Below are 13841 nucleotides of genomic sequence, written 5' to 3'. Positions count from 1 at the left end.
ATATTATATTTTCCCTTGGAGGACCATACATTTCTGTTTCTTTGTATGATCTGTGATTTGTTTTGTTGTTATTGAAAACAATATTTGAGTTTAATAACATAGTGATTCTGGAAATCAGAGAGTTTCCTTTCTCTAGGGTTTTCTTCTTTCATTTGTACCACTATAGGCTGCCTCTGTGTTGAGGATCAGCTTGAATTATAACCTTAAACTGTTTACAGGTCTTTTCTGAGGTGACTTCTTTCCTTGGGCATGTAAAGTGACTTTCTATTTTCCTCCATGTATGTGTTTGTTTTTGAAAGTGTTGTTCCTTAGTGTTTGGTGACTAAATGAGAAATAAAAATTTGAAAGCTTAAAAGAGGCCCTGGCCTATGAAATCTCCTGAAAATCACTTCAGTGGGAGGGGTAGGGTCTCACAAAAATGACGGGAGGTGCAAAAACAACAGCTGTGCTTGCTTTTGTGTTTGCATCTTAAAGATCGAAAGCATCAATCGAAGATCAGAACACAGATCACTTGTATTTGGAAGACAGACTCCTTTTCCATCCTGGATTCTCACAAAGTTTATGTAAGCCACTCCTGCAACGTGCTCTGACCTGTTTCCAACCTGGACTCTCACAAACTTTGTGTAAACCACTCCTGCAACGTGCACCGCTGCTTGCCATTGGGGTGGGAGAGGATTGATAGTTGATACTGTGGCAAGAGTTGAAATTGACTGAAATTAATGGCAATTTACCTTTCAGATATCCATTTAGATGTTGCAAGTCTTCAGTGGACTCTAGAGTTTCAAAATAGTTATGTCAGATGGTTCTCCCAGTGCAATTGTAATCTATGTATGAAGAAAGATTCCTGGTGCTTCCTACTCAGCCATTTTACCAGAATCATTCTCTGTATATAATTTTTTCAATAAAAAACAGAGTTTGCAATTTATATGATTTATAATTACATATAAAGGAACAAATTAAGAGAGATGTTTACACTTTCATTAGGCATAGTATATTAGCCCATATTTATACTGCTATAAAGAACTGCCTGAGACTAGGTAATTTATAAAAGAAAGAGGATTAATTGACACTATTTAGCATGGCTGGGGAGATATCAAGAACCTTACAGTCATGGCAGAAGGTAAAGAGGAAGCTAGTCACTTTTTTCACAAGGTAGCAGGAAGAAGTGCTGAGTGAAGGGGGAAGAGCCCCTTGTAAAACCATCAGATCTCATGGGAAATCACTCACTATCATGAGAACAGCATGGGGGAAACTGATCACCTGATTCAATTACCTTCACCTGGTCTCTCCTTTGACATATGGGGATTAAGGGGAATAAAATTCAAGATGAGATTTGGGTGGGACACAAAACTTAACCATACCACTCAGTATACTAATCACTTGGCCAGAAGAAGTCTTATCAGCTATTGAATTCCAGGAAGACATAATTAATTGAGAAAGAGAGTATTGAACATATGATGTGAAAAAGAAAAGGATTCATTTTGGGGGAAATAAGTATGAAAACAAAAGAAAAATTTAATTTTATGGGCCTTATAATTTTCAATAAGAGTGACCCTCCTGAACTTCATTTAATTGGGAAATAATACACGCTTTTTTCAAAGACAACTTTGTGAAATAATGTATGTAGAAAATTCCAAATCACAAACCTTACCAATGTATGTATGTTAAATGTGTTTGTTTTATTTATTTTTCTTGGGGGAGGGTTATTCATTTGATTGTTTTGGGCAAAGCTACCATTCTCTTAATGGGTTTATTAGTTTACTTGGTGAATCACAATACTTGTATCACATTGAGCCACAATAAAATCAGAGGACACTGGCAGAATCAGTCAGGAAATTTTAACTTATTATTTCTTCACTTTGTTTTCAGGACATATGCACTCACCCTACCTTTATTGACACATCTAAGGTACTTCCCTTTTGAATTACCCTCATTCCAGGTTCTAAATATTGCAATTTCCCAGGGCTCAGTTGCTGACTTTTTTTTTTCCAATTATTATTTCATAGACAATCTCATCTAGACCCATGTTACTGATTAGTCACTGTATTTTTATTACCGATGGCTTTAAAATTTATATCTTCAGTGTAACCACATACTTTAGCATTTACATAGGCACAAAAAGAAGATTCTAGGAGAAACAATACTGTCTTAGGTGATCCCATCAAGTCTCTTGATTCACAATAATATCTAAACCAGAAATAAGAAAAGTTTATTGTTAAATGGTAAATAATTAGGCTGTGTGGGTCACACAGTCTCAATCACAACTGTGCAACTTTGTCAATGTAGTGTGAAAGCAGCCATAGGCAATATGGAAAGTAATAGGCATAACTGTGTTTCAATAAAACTTTATTTATAAAAAAAGATGGTGGCATAGATTTGACCCATGTTTCATATTTTATCCTAATCTATACCATCTAAATTCTAATAATTCTCAATTATGTATCTTTATCTATTCTACTACCTCATAGCACTGGATACATATATTTGTCTACTAAATATCTCTGCACAAATATCCAGTACTTAGCTCAAATTTAAACTCTTCCAAAGTAGTATAACTGATATCTCCCTCACAAATCAGTCATTCTCTCAGTGTTCATATCTTAGTAATTAGCAATCCCAGATACTTACTTGTTCAAGCCAAAAACCTTGGAGTACCTGTTTGATCTCCCTCTTTCTATTTCTACCCCCAATCCCATCCATCCATAAAGTTTGCCATCTGTAATCTCAAAAGATGTAATGAATCTGACAAATTTTCACAGTCTTAACCCTCCCACTCCCTTACCACCGCCAAGCACAAAGGACCATCGTTTCACTCACACATTAATGCAACAGCCTGTAACTGGTCTCCTTACTTCTAGTATGTCTCCCATTTTTAGAATTTTCTACAGTGCAGCTGAGACTTGTGCTTTAAAGAATAAATAAAGATTATGTCTCTTTCTTGATCAAAACTCTCAAATGGCTTCACTTCACTATCATAACAACTTCCAAATACCTTATCATGGACCTATAAAAGTCTATTGGTGTCATCACTTTCTCACTTTATCCTTCCTACTCCTAACTTTACTGTAGTCACAGTTTTCATTTTACGTCCTTGAAGGTGCCAAATTAATTTTTATCCCAGGTTCTTTGTACTTACTGTTTCTCTTTTAATAGTAAACTTTATCGAGACTTTCATCTGGCTCGTATAAACTTTAGGAAGTTCCTGAGATTACTTCAGGTTTTCATAATTCACTAGAAAGACTCAGAGCTGAGAAAAGCCATTATGCTCATGGACGCATTGTGTTTCACTGAAAGGATATTGATTAAAACTAGCAACAGAAAAACAGGGCAGAGTTCAGGAAAACTAAAGGTAGAATTTTCATTTGTACTCATAGTGCTGTCATGTGTACAGTGATCACTTCTCCCTAAAACAGTGCTTGACGGTATGCATAGTGTTGTCAACATAAGAATGCTATCCTAAACGTTAATATCCAAAGACTTTATTGGATATGCGTCAGATACAAAAAGCTGAACACTCACACGACTGACCTTAGACTCCAGCCCCTTTAGAAGTTGAGCTGTTACTCTGTGGCCCAAGACCCGTATCATAAGTCATACTGTTAATATAGAATATTTAGCATGGTCCCAGGCCCCCAGGAAAACAAAGTCATTCATAAGATGGAACATTTCAAGGACTTAGAGGTTACCTCCTAGGGGTTGGGGCAAAGAGCCAGACTTTTTTTTTAGGCACCATTAGTCTTTTACTGCACAGCTTGCTTCATCATTTTATCCAAGTCTCTCTGATGAACACTTACTGGAACATCTTCCCTAACTTCATAATGTAAAATGTCCACTAGCTCCATCACTCCCCACCATTCTTCTTTATTCTTTTCCTCATTTCCCTTACTAAAAAAATGACAAGCTTATTTATTCATTTATTTGTGCTTGTCTACTAAAGTAGAACATGAACTTCATGAGGGCAGAATTTTTCTCTCATTTACTATTTACATCTCCATGGACTAGGCCCAGAAAAGGTATTTTCAATGAGTGAATCTAAAACCAAAAGACTTAAATCAATGTGTATATACTCTACATATATATTTATGTATCTATGTATGTATATCTGTAGGAATCTCTTGAACAAGGTCTAATATATAATTAGTATTTTGGGGGAAGAGAGAAAGAAAACCAAATCTCATAAAGTATTTTTAATACCCTAGTATTTTCTAAATCACATGGAGTCTAAAATATAATAAGTTTGTTTTATTCTGTATGAGGGATTATCAGATTTTGATAAATGTCATAGTCTCAGAAATTTAAATAAGGATTTATGATTTTATAATTTAAAATTTTTAAATATTTTAAAAATTTAAAATAAATTATTGATTTAAACTATGTTTAAGTGTTTTGAAATGTAGTGTTTTATTTCACTAACAGAAGTAATAGATTAGTTTTTTAGATCTCTTTCATGAAGAACTGAAATCAATATTATTTCTTCATTACATACCAAATTGTATAATTTATTTTTTTAAAGTAAAATTATTAGTGTTATATGTAAGATCATTTTAAGAAAATAATATTTTTTCCCAGCATATGGGGAAAGATTGGGATACATAGCACTTATGTGGACATCATTAAAAAATTCACGTGCAGAAAAAAATATATAATAATTGCTCAATCCTAAATGTAAATATGAGCAGACACTGAGTATATCTTTTGGAGAGAAATATACTAACACTCATATATTTTTATTATTCTGGTTTTTCCACTAATTGTAAAATGATTACTAGGTATTTTATTACACTCTCCTCTATAGAAAGCCTACTTAGTGTCTTTCTATTCAAAGAAATCCACAAGAGTGGGGCAATAATGAGACAAGATACCTTGAGCTGAAAATTGTACATTACCTCTTACTGAGTAACATAGTATTTAAATAAGTTTTTTTCTCTGAGAAAATTTGCTTTTGCTTATATTAGTGACAGAAAAAGAAGTTGTCACAGTGTGAGAACAAGCAGTTTTGTGTGACACTCACAAAAGAGGGAGGACACCTAACAAGCAACATAAAGGTCACCAGCATATTTGATTTTTAGGGAAGATAAAAGTAACTGTGGTAATTAGCATTTGTAATATTTATTTGATTATGTAAATAATCATAAAAGCCTTCATGTTGCCTTTATAGAACTAAATGACATCTAATACAAGTCTGATTCTACATTAGAGAAAAATAACTAGTCTAAATGGTGAAAGTGATTTGGAGGTTAGCAAAAAGAAAAAACAAAAAAATACAATTTTACCTTTGGTATTTCATAGACTTACAGAATGATAGAAACATTAAATATTACCAAATTCAACATTCTAACGTTTCAGATGAGAATCAGAAAAGCTTATCTTAGTACTGGAAAAGGTGCTCACAGTTGGAAGCCTCATCTATATTAACTGTTAAATGCAAGCAAAATGTAGTCAATAGTTTTGTAGCTTGTGAATATGTTCTAGGTTTTTAGGTTGCATACAGTTTTGTATTTTAACCGAGTCATCATCCAGTTCTTGTTTTTAAGCCTCATTTTATCTTCTGTATGCAAATATTCCCCTTCAATACCTCTGTAATTCTTATGTCCTTGGAAGACCAACCCCTATATGTCACTGCAACCACCTATCATAATAATCAATTGCTTCATTGCTCTGGGCTGTCATTGTACTAGGCTCAAAACTCTAGAATAGTGCATGCTTTTAAATTTTTTAAAATTTATTTGCTGAGCATATCCTCCACAGCACCACCAGTGGAATCTTCTTGGGGGAAAAAACAAACAAACAAACAAACAAACAAATTTTGATTCCAAGTTTAAGACTCCAGTTCTACAAGTGAATGAATAGAATGTTATTAATTTTGCCTGATTGACAGAATAGGTAACAAAAAAACAGTGGCACCTAAACAACTTGTTTAAAAATGTTTTCTGGTACCCAATAGCCTACAAAAACAAAAAACAAAAAACAAAAAAACTTCTAAATCTCTACATAGCATTGAAATTGTAATGTTTGGTTTTATCCAGGTCTTCTGATTTTCATTCATGCAGAAACTTTCTTCCCTCACACCCCATATGTGGCCATGTCTTGGCATCTTTAACATGTCATTTGCTCATTCCTTTGCCCATATTCCTTTCTCCAGAACATGCAGTGGGCTCTTAATAATAATTCCAGTCTCAGTTGGAGTGTGACTTTCTTGCTGAGAGTTGCCTCATTCAATCAGGCATAGTCACTGTTTTCTTTCTCATAACATTTTGAGAATTATGAGTAGCTTATTACACTTTTAGTAAAAGTTGAAATTCTTATAATGGCTTATTACACTTTTAGTAAAAGAATGAAATTCTTATTCTTTATAAGCTCTCTCCTCCAGACATGTCCTCATGCTTTTGTCTTAAAGTTTTCCACTGGTTACTCCTGCCTTCAGTGACCTCCATGCATACATCCACATAGCCATTGTCTTCACAACCTTCCAATCTTTGCTCAGATGATGCCTTCTTAACAAGACGTATCTTGACAACCATAGTTTAAATTGCAATTGTGTACCAATCTGTTTCATGACATTTATTTATTCATAATATTTAGTAGTTTGTAGAAAACTACACAGTGTATTTATTTCATTTATTTGCTAATGGTATAACCACGCATTAAAATGTCAGTTCCATCAGGTAAAAATGTTTTGTCTGTTTTTTTTCCCCATTGATGTGTACCAAACCTATCAAATGATACATTTTTAATAAATATGTATTGACTAAATGAAAGAAGAAATCTGGAGCAAGATACTTTGCCACTTTAGCCTCTATTTCCCTGTATTCAAAGCAGAGGTCACGAGAATTCCTAAGTGAGAAGGCTATTTTGACTAATACATGAGATAATGCATTTAAAGCAGTCAGCACAGTGTCTGACTCATCATCTTCAATTAATAATGCTAGTTCCTGTTGTTAATCATGTTATTATTTTCCAAATTTTAGGATTCAGAAACCTAAGTTGTTAACTATTAATTGCACACAAATGAAAAAAGTAAAGGAGAAAAATCTAGGAAAGGCATCTATAGATAGAATTTATAATATAGTTATATATTTTTTACTTCACAAAAGTGAATGATGATATTTTATGGTATAAAATAATGTTTGAAATATTAAAGTATTAACAAAAGTATTTTTTAAACATTCCAATTATTCTTTTTGATGCAATATAAATAATGCAATTTATCATTGATTTGAACTTATTAGAACTATTAGTTTAACACCATGTTTGCCAAAACTTGTCTCACAATAAGTAAAATACCATTAAAACATAGGACATATATATTTGGTTTTTTAATTTATAAAAACTACCTCAGAGTGATATACATTTTTCAAAAAAAATAAATTGCATGTTATTGATGGAGTTAAACTCAGCAATTGTTTGCACTAACCTTCTGCATGCCTAGCTCTGCTCACTGAGACTGTATTAATGTCTCTTTGGAGCTGTTCTGCTGCTCACCTTCACATAGCTAACACATATGTTTATACTGTTATTTTCTGATTCATCGACTATAGATATTTTTCTATTGTCTTTGGTTTGTGATAGATGAGCTATTAACTTATTTCTCTACCCTCAACTCCTCTCCCACCTTCTTTATTCCAATTCTTGATAATTTTAATATCCTAAAATTTTTCAACTAATATTTCTTGTTACTTTTTTTAGAAAACCTACTGAAATGTCCAATTTTTATCAACTATAAACATTATATTTCCAATTTCTATTTTGTGAGAGGAGCATGTTAGTTCCTCTATCCTCATCTTAATTTTCACTTTATGACTGATAATATTTGTATCCTATTATGTTACAAATAGTTAACTGTGTTTTGCTTTCTGTATAGTTTGATCCTAAAAGTTGAAAATTAAAAATTGGTTTATTATTATGATTGTTTAACTACTGTTCAATTCAGAAACAAGTATTGTACACAGTTCCATTTCCTCTTCTGGTTTCTAACATCACTGCAGCTGTGCCGTTCAACAGTGAATAGTCTTACTGTCAATGGCAAGTGTATTTTTACTTTTTATATTTCACTAACTCTTAAAATCATGCTGACTTTGTGTTTACATGTTTTTGAACTATGACTATATTTTACAACAGTATAATCCTCAATCAACAATCGCTGATTACAGTTGTTTTTAGATCTTCATAGAATCCTAAGTCCTAATATGTTTTAGATAGCTGGAGAGTCATCTCCTAAAAACCAATTTATCATGTAGTTTTAATTTGCTAGCATTTAACTTTTCCTCATAGCAGCATTTAAAAAGGACTTAACTGGCCTCTCCCCAATCCCCTACTATTGCTTTAGGAGAATGAGAGGTGAAAAGAAGTTGAGAATTGGGCATTAAAAATATTCACTATTTTTTATTTTTTTGTCTCACTTTCCAGAATCAATGTGCAAATAATTTCCTTGGGAGGAACTTTTTATGTAAGTAAATGCTGAATAATTTTGCATTAATGAGCTTTACTTATCAAGTAAAAATTGATTAATAATTTATTGAGATATAGAATTCTAGATTTTATCACATTTTCCCTCTCTGCTTTGAGACCTTGCTCTACTATCTCCTAACATTTCTTCTCACTGATGAAAAACATAATGCTATTCTGATCCCTGTTTCCTCAAAGTTCACTTGCCTGTTGTTTTATTGTTTTCTGGCTGAAATCATTGGGAAAATTATTTTTGTCTTTAATGTGTAACATTACGCAATAACTTATGTACATGTGATTTAAGTCATATTCGGTGTTCGATGCTCAGTTAATCTGCTGCTCTTTTATAGACTTGTTTCCCTTCTATACAGTCACTTCTGTGTTCAAAGTGGCATTTAGTTTTTCAAAAACACTTTCTTGCTTTTTTCCCTTCTTTCCTAATTCCCTGTCCTTGTATTACAAAGGTAAAGCTTCTTGAATTTCTAGAACATCCTGAAATCTTCTGAACACAATCACACACAAACACACACACACACACACGTGTACACGCATCTCCTTATAACATTCTTTGCCTTTGAAGGTTAACTTGTTTATTCTGGTCTTTCTTTCTGAATCCTCAGACTTTTTTAACCCTATTTTTTTAAATAATGAAGGAATAAGTTTAACCAGATGCTTAAAGTTAACAGGCAGAACGCGGCAACCCATGGCATTACTTCAATGTCAGTTGCTATGGAATAATAACAAGGACACTGTTTTAACATGGTGATACACACATTAACAGTTTTATTTTTATCCTGAGAATGTATTCACTTTTTAAAAGAATACTTTGAATTAGGATAAGGGGCTTCATCTTCAGTCTCCTAGTGGAGTGTTTGTACACAAGTTTGGATGTATACCAATACACACCACACCACAAAGCATTTGTGAGAGAAAACTAAATTAATCCTAAATTTCAGGTTCACATTTTATTACTGCTTTCATTTATATATTTATAATGAATATTCTAAATTAGAGAACTCTGCCCTCACCTCTTAATCTATAGATCTCTAAAAGAAAGAGAAATTTATTTGTTTCTATGTGTGTGAAAGATCTACAGAGAAGGGAGTATCTCAGAATTAATGCTTTTCTAAAACAATACCATTAGTCTTTTTTCCTGATATTATTAAAATGAATTGTGAATATTTTATAACAAATTAAACATAGTCGTTTTTCATTAGATGGAACAGAGAAGCTACAGTGGCATGTGAAAGATTTTTGGAAATTTATTTTCCAAAGAGCTTACATAATGAAATTGAATGCAAAGAAGAAATTATCTGTCATTTTTTCCCTTACCATTGGGTTGAATTGCCAAAAGTGTCTAATTAAACAAAGATCATGGAAACAGAAACACCTCAATTCACTATTTATGCAAACATTTGTAGAGCAGAAAATTGTAAATTAACATTATATCAAGTTCTACAAATATTGTCTAACTCATGTTTACAGATCAGTATTAGATTTTGTGAGACTACTGTTAGCACATATAATTAAAGATCAGAAGATTCAGTATTTGCCATAGAAAGTAAAGAGCGAACAGATAAGAGCAAGCTATGGTTTATGATTATCTTTTTCTTCAATTTTTCATTGGAAGAAATATTTTAGGTAAGTGCAATTCAAGCTTTAGGCCTGGTTAAATAGTTTAAATGATTTCTGGTAAGAAATTATTTGAACCTGACTTCTGAATTAGCCATACTTCTTTCTAAAATGTACCTATCAAATTATGGACTTTTTTCTTTTCACATTCCCTGGAAGTATATTCTACATCTTATTTTGATGTAATTGAAAATAGTTAACTTTTACTGGGAGCTAAACTGTACCATTTTTTCCATTTATTAATTTTTTATTCTTCACAGTCCTATGAGAGAGGTGCCATTATTATCTCAATTTTAAAAACTAGGACATTGAGGCAGAGACATTGGGCAATTTGTTAAGGAAGGTCACACACATAGAATCAAACACCAGAGGCCATGTTTTTACTGCCTGTCATTATGTAAGTCTCGTTTAATGACATTTATATATTTTATTTACTTTTCATGTAGTACTACCAGTTAGATGTCTTCCCCAATTTTCAGATGAGAAAACTGCAGGCCGGAGAGGTTAATAAATTTCCCCCAAGACACTCAGCTATCAAGTGTTAGAGGTGGAATAGCATTTTCAGAGAAAATTCCGTCACTCCACTAGAATGCAAGATCAATGAGGGCAGTGATTTTACATGGAAACTACTGAAAGTGTTAGCCCTGAAAATTGTAATTATAGCACAAATGTATATTTATGATAGTCAAAATATTATGTTACTATGAATGGAAGAGGTATCATGGATAAATATTCCATAGTATCTTATATATGACTGGAGCATATACAAATCATACAATCATATCTTAAATACAATACATTTCATTGTATCGAGATATCATTACATATCATTGTGTAGAGAACTCTAAGAAAACCTGGAAAGATAACCAAGAATTTTTTTCATAATTTCATTCATTTAGGAAGTGGATTTGCCAAATAATCAAGGTGACTAACCTCCTTCCCATGCCTTAAATTAACATATTTGAAGAGATAAACCAAGTGAAGAGACAACCCACAGACTAAGAGAAATTATTTGCAAACTCCCAGCTGACGTGGAATTAATAATCAGAATGTATAAGAAGTTCAAACAACTCAATAGTAAAAAAGTTAAAAATGAGCAAAAGATCTAAGTAGACATTTCTCAGAAGAAGACATACAAATGGCCAACAGGTACATGAAAAAAAATTCAACATCACTAATCACCTGAGAAATGTAAATCAAATCATAGTGAGATATCAACTCACCACAGTTAAAATGGCTTTTATCAAAAAGATAGGCAATAATGGATGCTGGTGAGGAGATGGAGAAAGGGGAACTCTTGTACACTGTTGGTGAAAGGTAACTTGGTAGAGCCACTATGGAGAGCAGTAAAGAGGTTTTTCAAAAAACTAAAAACGGGGCAAAATAGTGAGGCTCCATCTCTACAAAAAATAAAAATTAGTTGGATGTGGTGGTGCATGCGTGTAGTCCTAGATACTTGGGAAGCTGAGGTGGGAGGAATGCTTGAGCCTAGGAGGTTGAGGCCACAGTAGGCCATAATTGCACCATTGCACTCCAGTCTGAGAGACAGAGTGAAACTCGGTCTTAAAAAAAGAAGAAACAAACTAAAAATACAACTACCATATGACTCAGCAAACACAAAAACATTAAATGTATTTCTATACACTGACAATAAACAATTGAAAAACAAAATAAAAAATGCAATGCCATTCCCAAAAGCACCAAATAAAGTAAAATTATTACATGTAAATCTGACAAAACATCTGTAGGAGTTGAATGCTTAAAGCTACAAAAGAGATAATGAGAGAAATGAAAGAAGACTATTGGTGTAATGCTTAATACTGAGTGTCAATTTGATTGGATTGAAGGATGCAAAGTATTTATTCTGGGTGTGTCTGTAAGGGTGTTGTTGTCAAAGGCAGTTAACATTTGAGTCAGTGGGCTGGGGAAAGCAGACCCACCCTCTGGTGGGCACAATCTAATCAGCTCCCCTGGAATATAAAGCAGGCAGAAAAGCATGAAAAGGCGAGACTGGTCTAGCTTCCCAGCCTACATCTTTCACTTGTGCTGGATGCTTCCTGCCCTTAAACATCAGACTCCAAGCTCTTCAGTTTTGAGGATTTGACTGGCTCTCCTGGCTCCTCAAGCTTGCAGAGAGCCTATTGTGGGACCTTGTGATTGCATAAGTTAATATCTATATATCTATATTTATATCTATATCTATATCTATCTATCTACCTATATAATGCATATCTTCTATTAGTTCTATCCCTCTAGGGAACTCTGACTAATACATTTGGAGAGATCTACTTCATTCATGCTACAGTAATCAAGAACGTGTAGTATTCCCAGAAGAAGATACCCATAGATCAATAGAACCAAATAGAGAATCCAAAAATATATCTACACAAATATGTCTAAATAATCTTTGACAAACAAATGAAAGTAATTCAGTAAAGGAGTGGTTTCTTGCCAAAAAAAGGCACTAGAGAAATTTAACATCCATAGTCAAGAAAAAAAAAAAATTCTTAGTGTAAATTCACACCTTATACAAAAATTAACTCATAATAGATCATAGGCTTAAAGTAAAATTACACAACATAAAAATATGTGGTATACATTTATTATGAACTATAAATCATATGTTTATAATGTATACCACATACTTATATATACATATAAAAATGTGATGTATACCTCATATTTATATGTATATATAAAAATATATTTATAATATATGTAAGAAAAACATCCATGGCCTAAGCCCAGAGTTTTTAGATATGACTCCAAAAGTACAATTCACAAAATAAAAAATTGGTAACTGACCTCATTAAAATCACAATTTTTGCCTCATGAAAACTTTTTTAAGAAGGTGAAAAGTCAAGATGCAGACATGGAGAGTATATTTATTAATCTTAGTCAACAAAGTGTTTCTACTATATAAAGAACTCTCAAACATCAACATTGAAAAAAACAATAAAATTAGAAAATGAGCAAAACACATGAATAAATGTTTCACCAAAGAAGATGAAAGATGTACAGATTTATTAAACATTAGGAAAGTAAAATCTAAATCACAGTAACATATCACTATGCATGTATCAGAATGGCTAAAATTAAAGATAGTGATAATACTAAATGTTGGCGAGAATGTGGAGAAACTGGATCACTCATACCTGGGAATGAGAAACGGTTTAGCTACACTAGAAAGTATTTTATCAGTTATTTTTAAAACTGGGCTTACTATATGACCCAGCATTTTCACTCTGGGGAATTTACGCCAAAGAAATGAAAATTTATTTTCACACGGAAATTTGCACATACGTATTCATAGCAGGTTTATTTTTAATAATGTAAAACTTTAAACTTCTCAAATGTCTTTCAGTAGGTGAATGGTCAAGCAAACTGTCATACATCAACATCATGAAATACTGTTCAGCAATAGAAAGAAACAAACTATTGATATATTGTCATACAAATTTAGTAAACCTCAAGAAAATTATGTGATGTGAAAAAGGCTGATGCCAAAGGCATACATGTTGTATGATTCCAATTCTTATGAAGTAACATAACTATAGCGATGGAGAATCAGTGGTTGCCCGGGGTCAGGGAAAGGTTAAGGACTAGGTGTGGCTCTAGGGATAAGTATATTCATTAGTGGAATGGTCATATAAAGCTACTCTGTGATAAAATTACATCAAGCTATACACACACAAACACACAGACATGAATGCACGTGCCACTGGTGAAAAGTACATAAGCTCTATGGATTGCACCAACATCAG

General features: G+C 32.8%; 1 long non-coding RNA gene across 1 annotated transcript in view; it reads left to right on the top strand.

Moving 5' to 3' along the window:
* The window catches only part of LOC117085917, a 419918-nt gene that overhangs the window by 118374 nt on the left and 287703 nt on the right, over positions 1–13841 (top strand). Inside the window, exon 2 of the long non-coding RNA XR_004438131.1 lies at positions 8407–8446. This is a non-coding gene — a long non-coding RNA (uncharacterized LOC117085917). The remainder of the gene's footprint in view (positions 1–8406; positions 8447–13841) is intronic.

Source organism: Trachypithecus francoisi, unplaced genomic scaffold, assembly GCF_009764315.1.
Source record: "Trachypithecus francoisi isolate TF-2019V2 unplaced genomic scaffold, Tfra_2.0 Lachesis_group1, whole genome shotgun sequence".
NCBI lineage: Eukaryota > Metazoa > Chordata > Mammalia > Primates > Cercopithecidae > Trachypithecus > Trachypithecus francoisi.
Note: the sequence above shows the minus strand (reverse complement) of the source record. Positions and strands in the feature narration are given on the sequence as shown.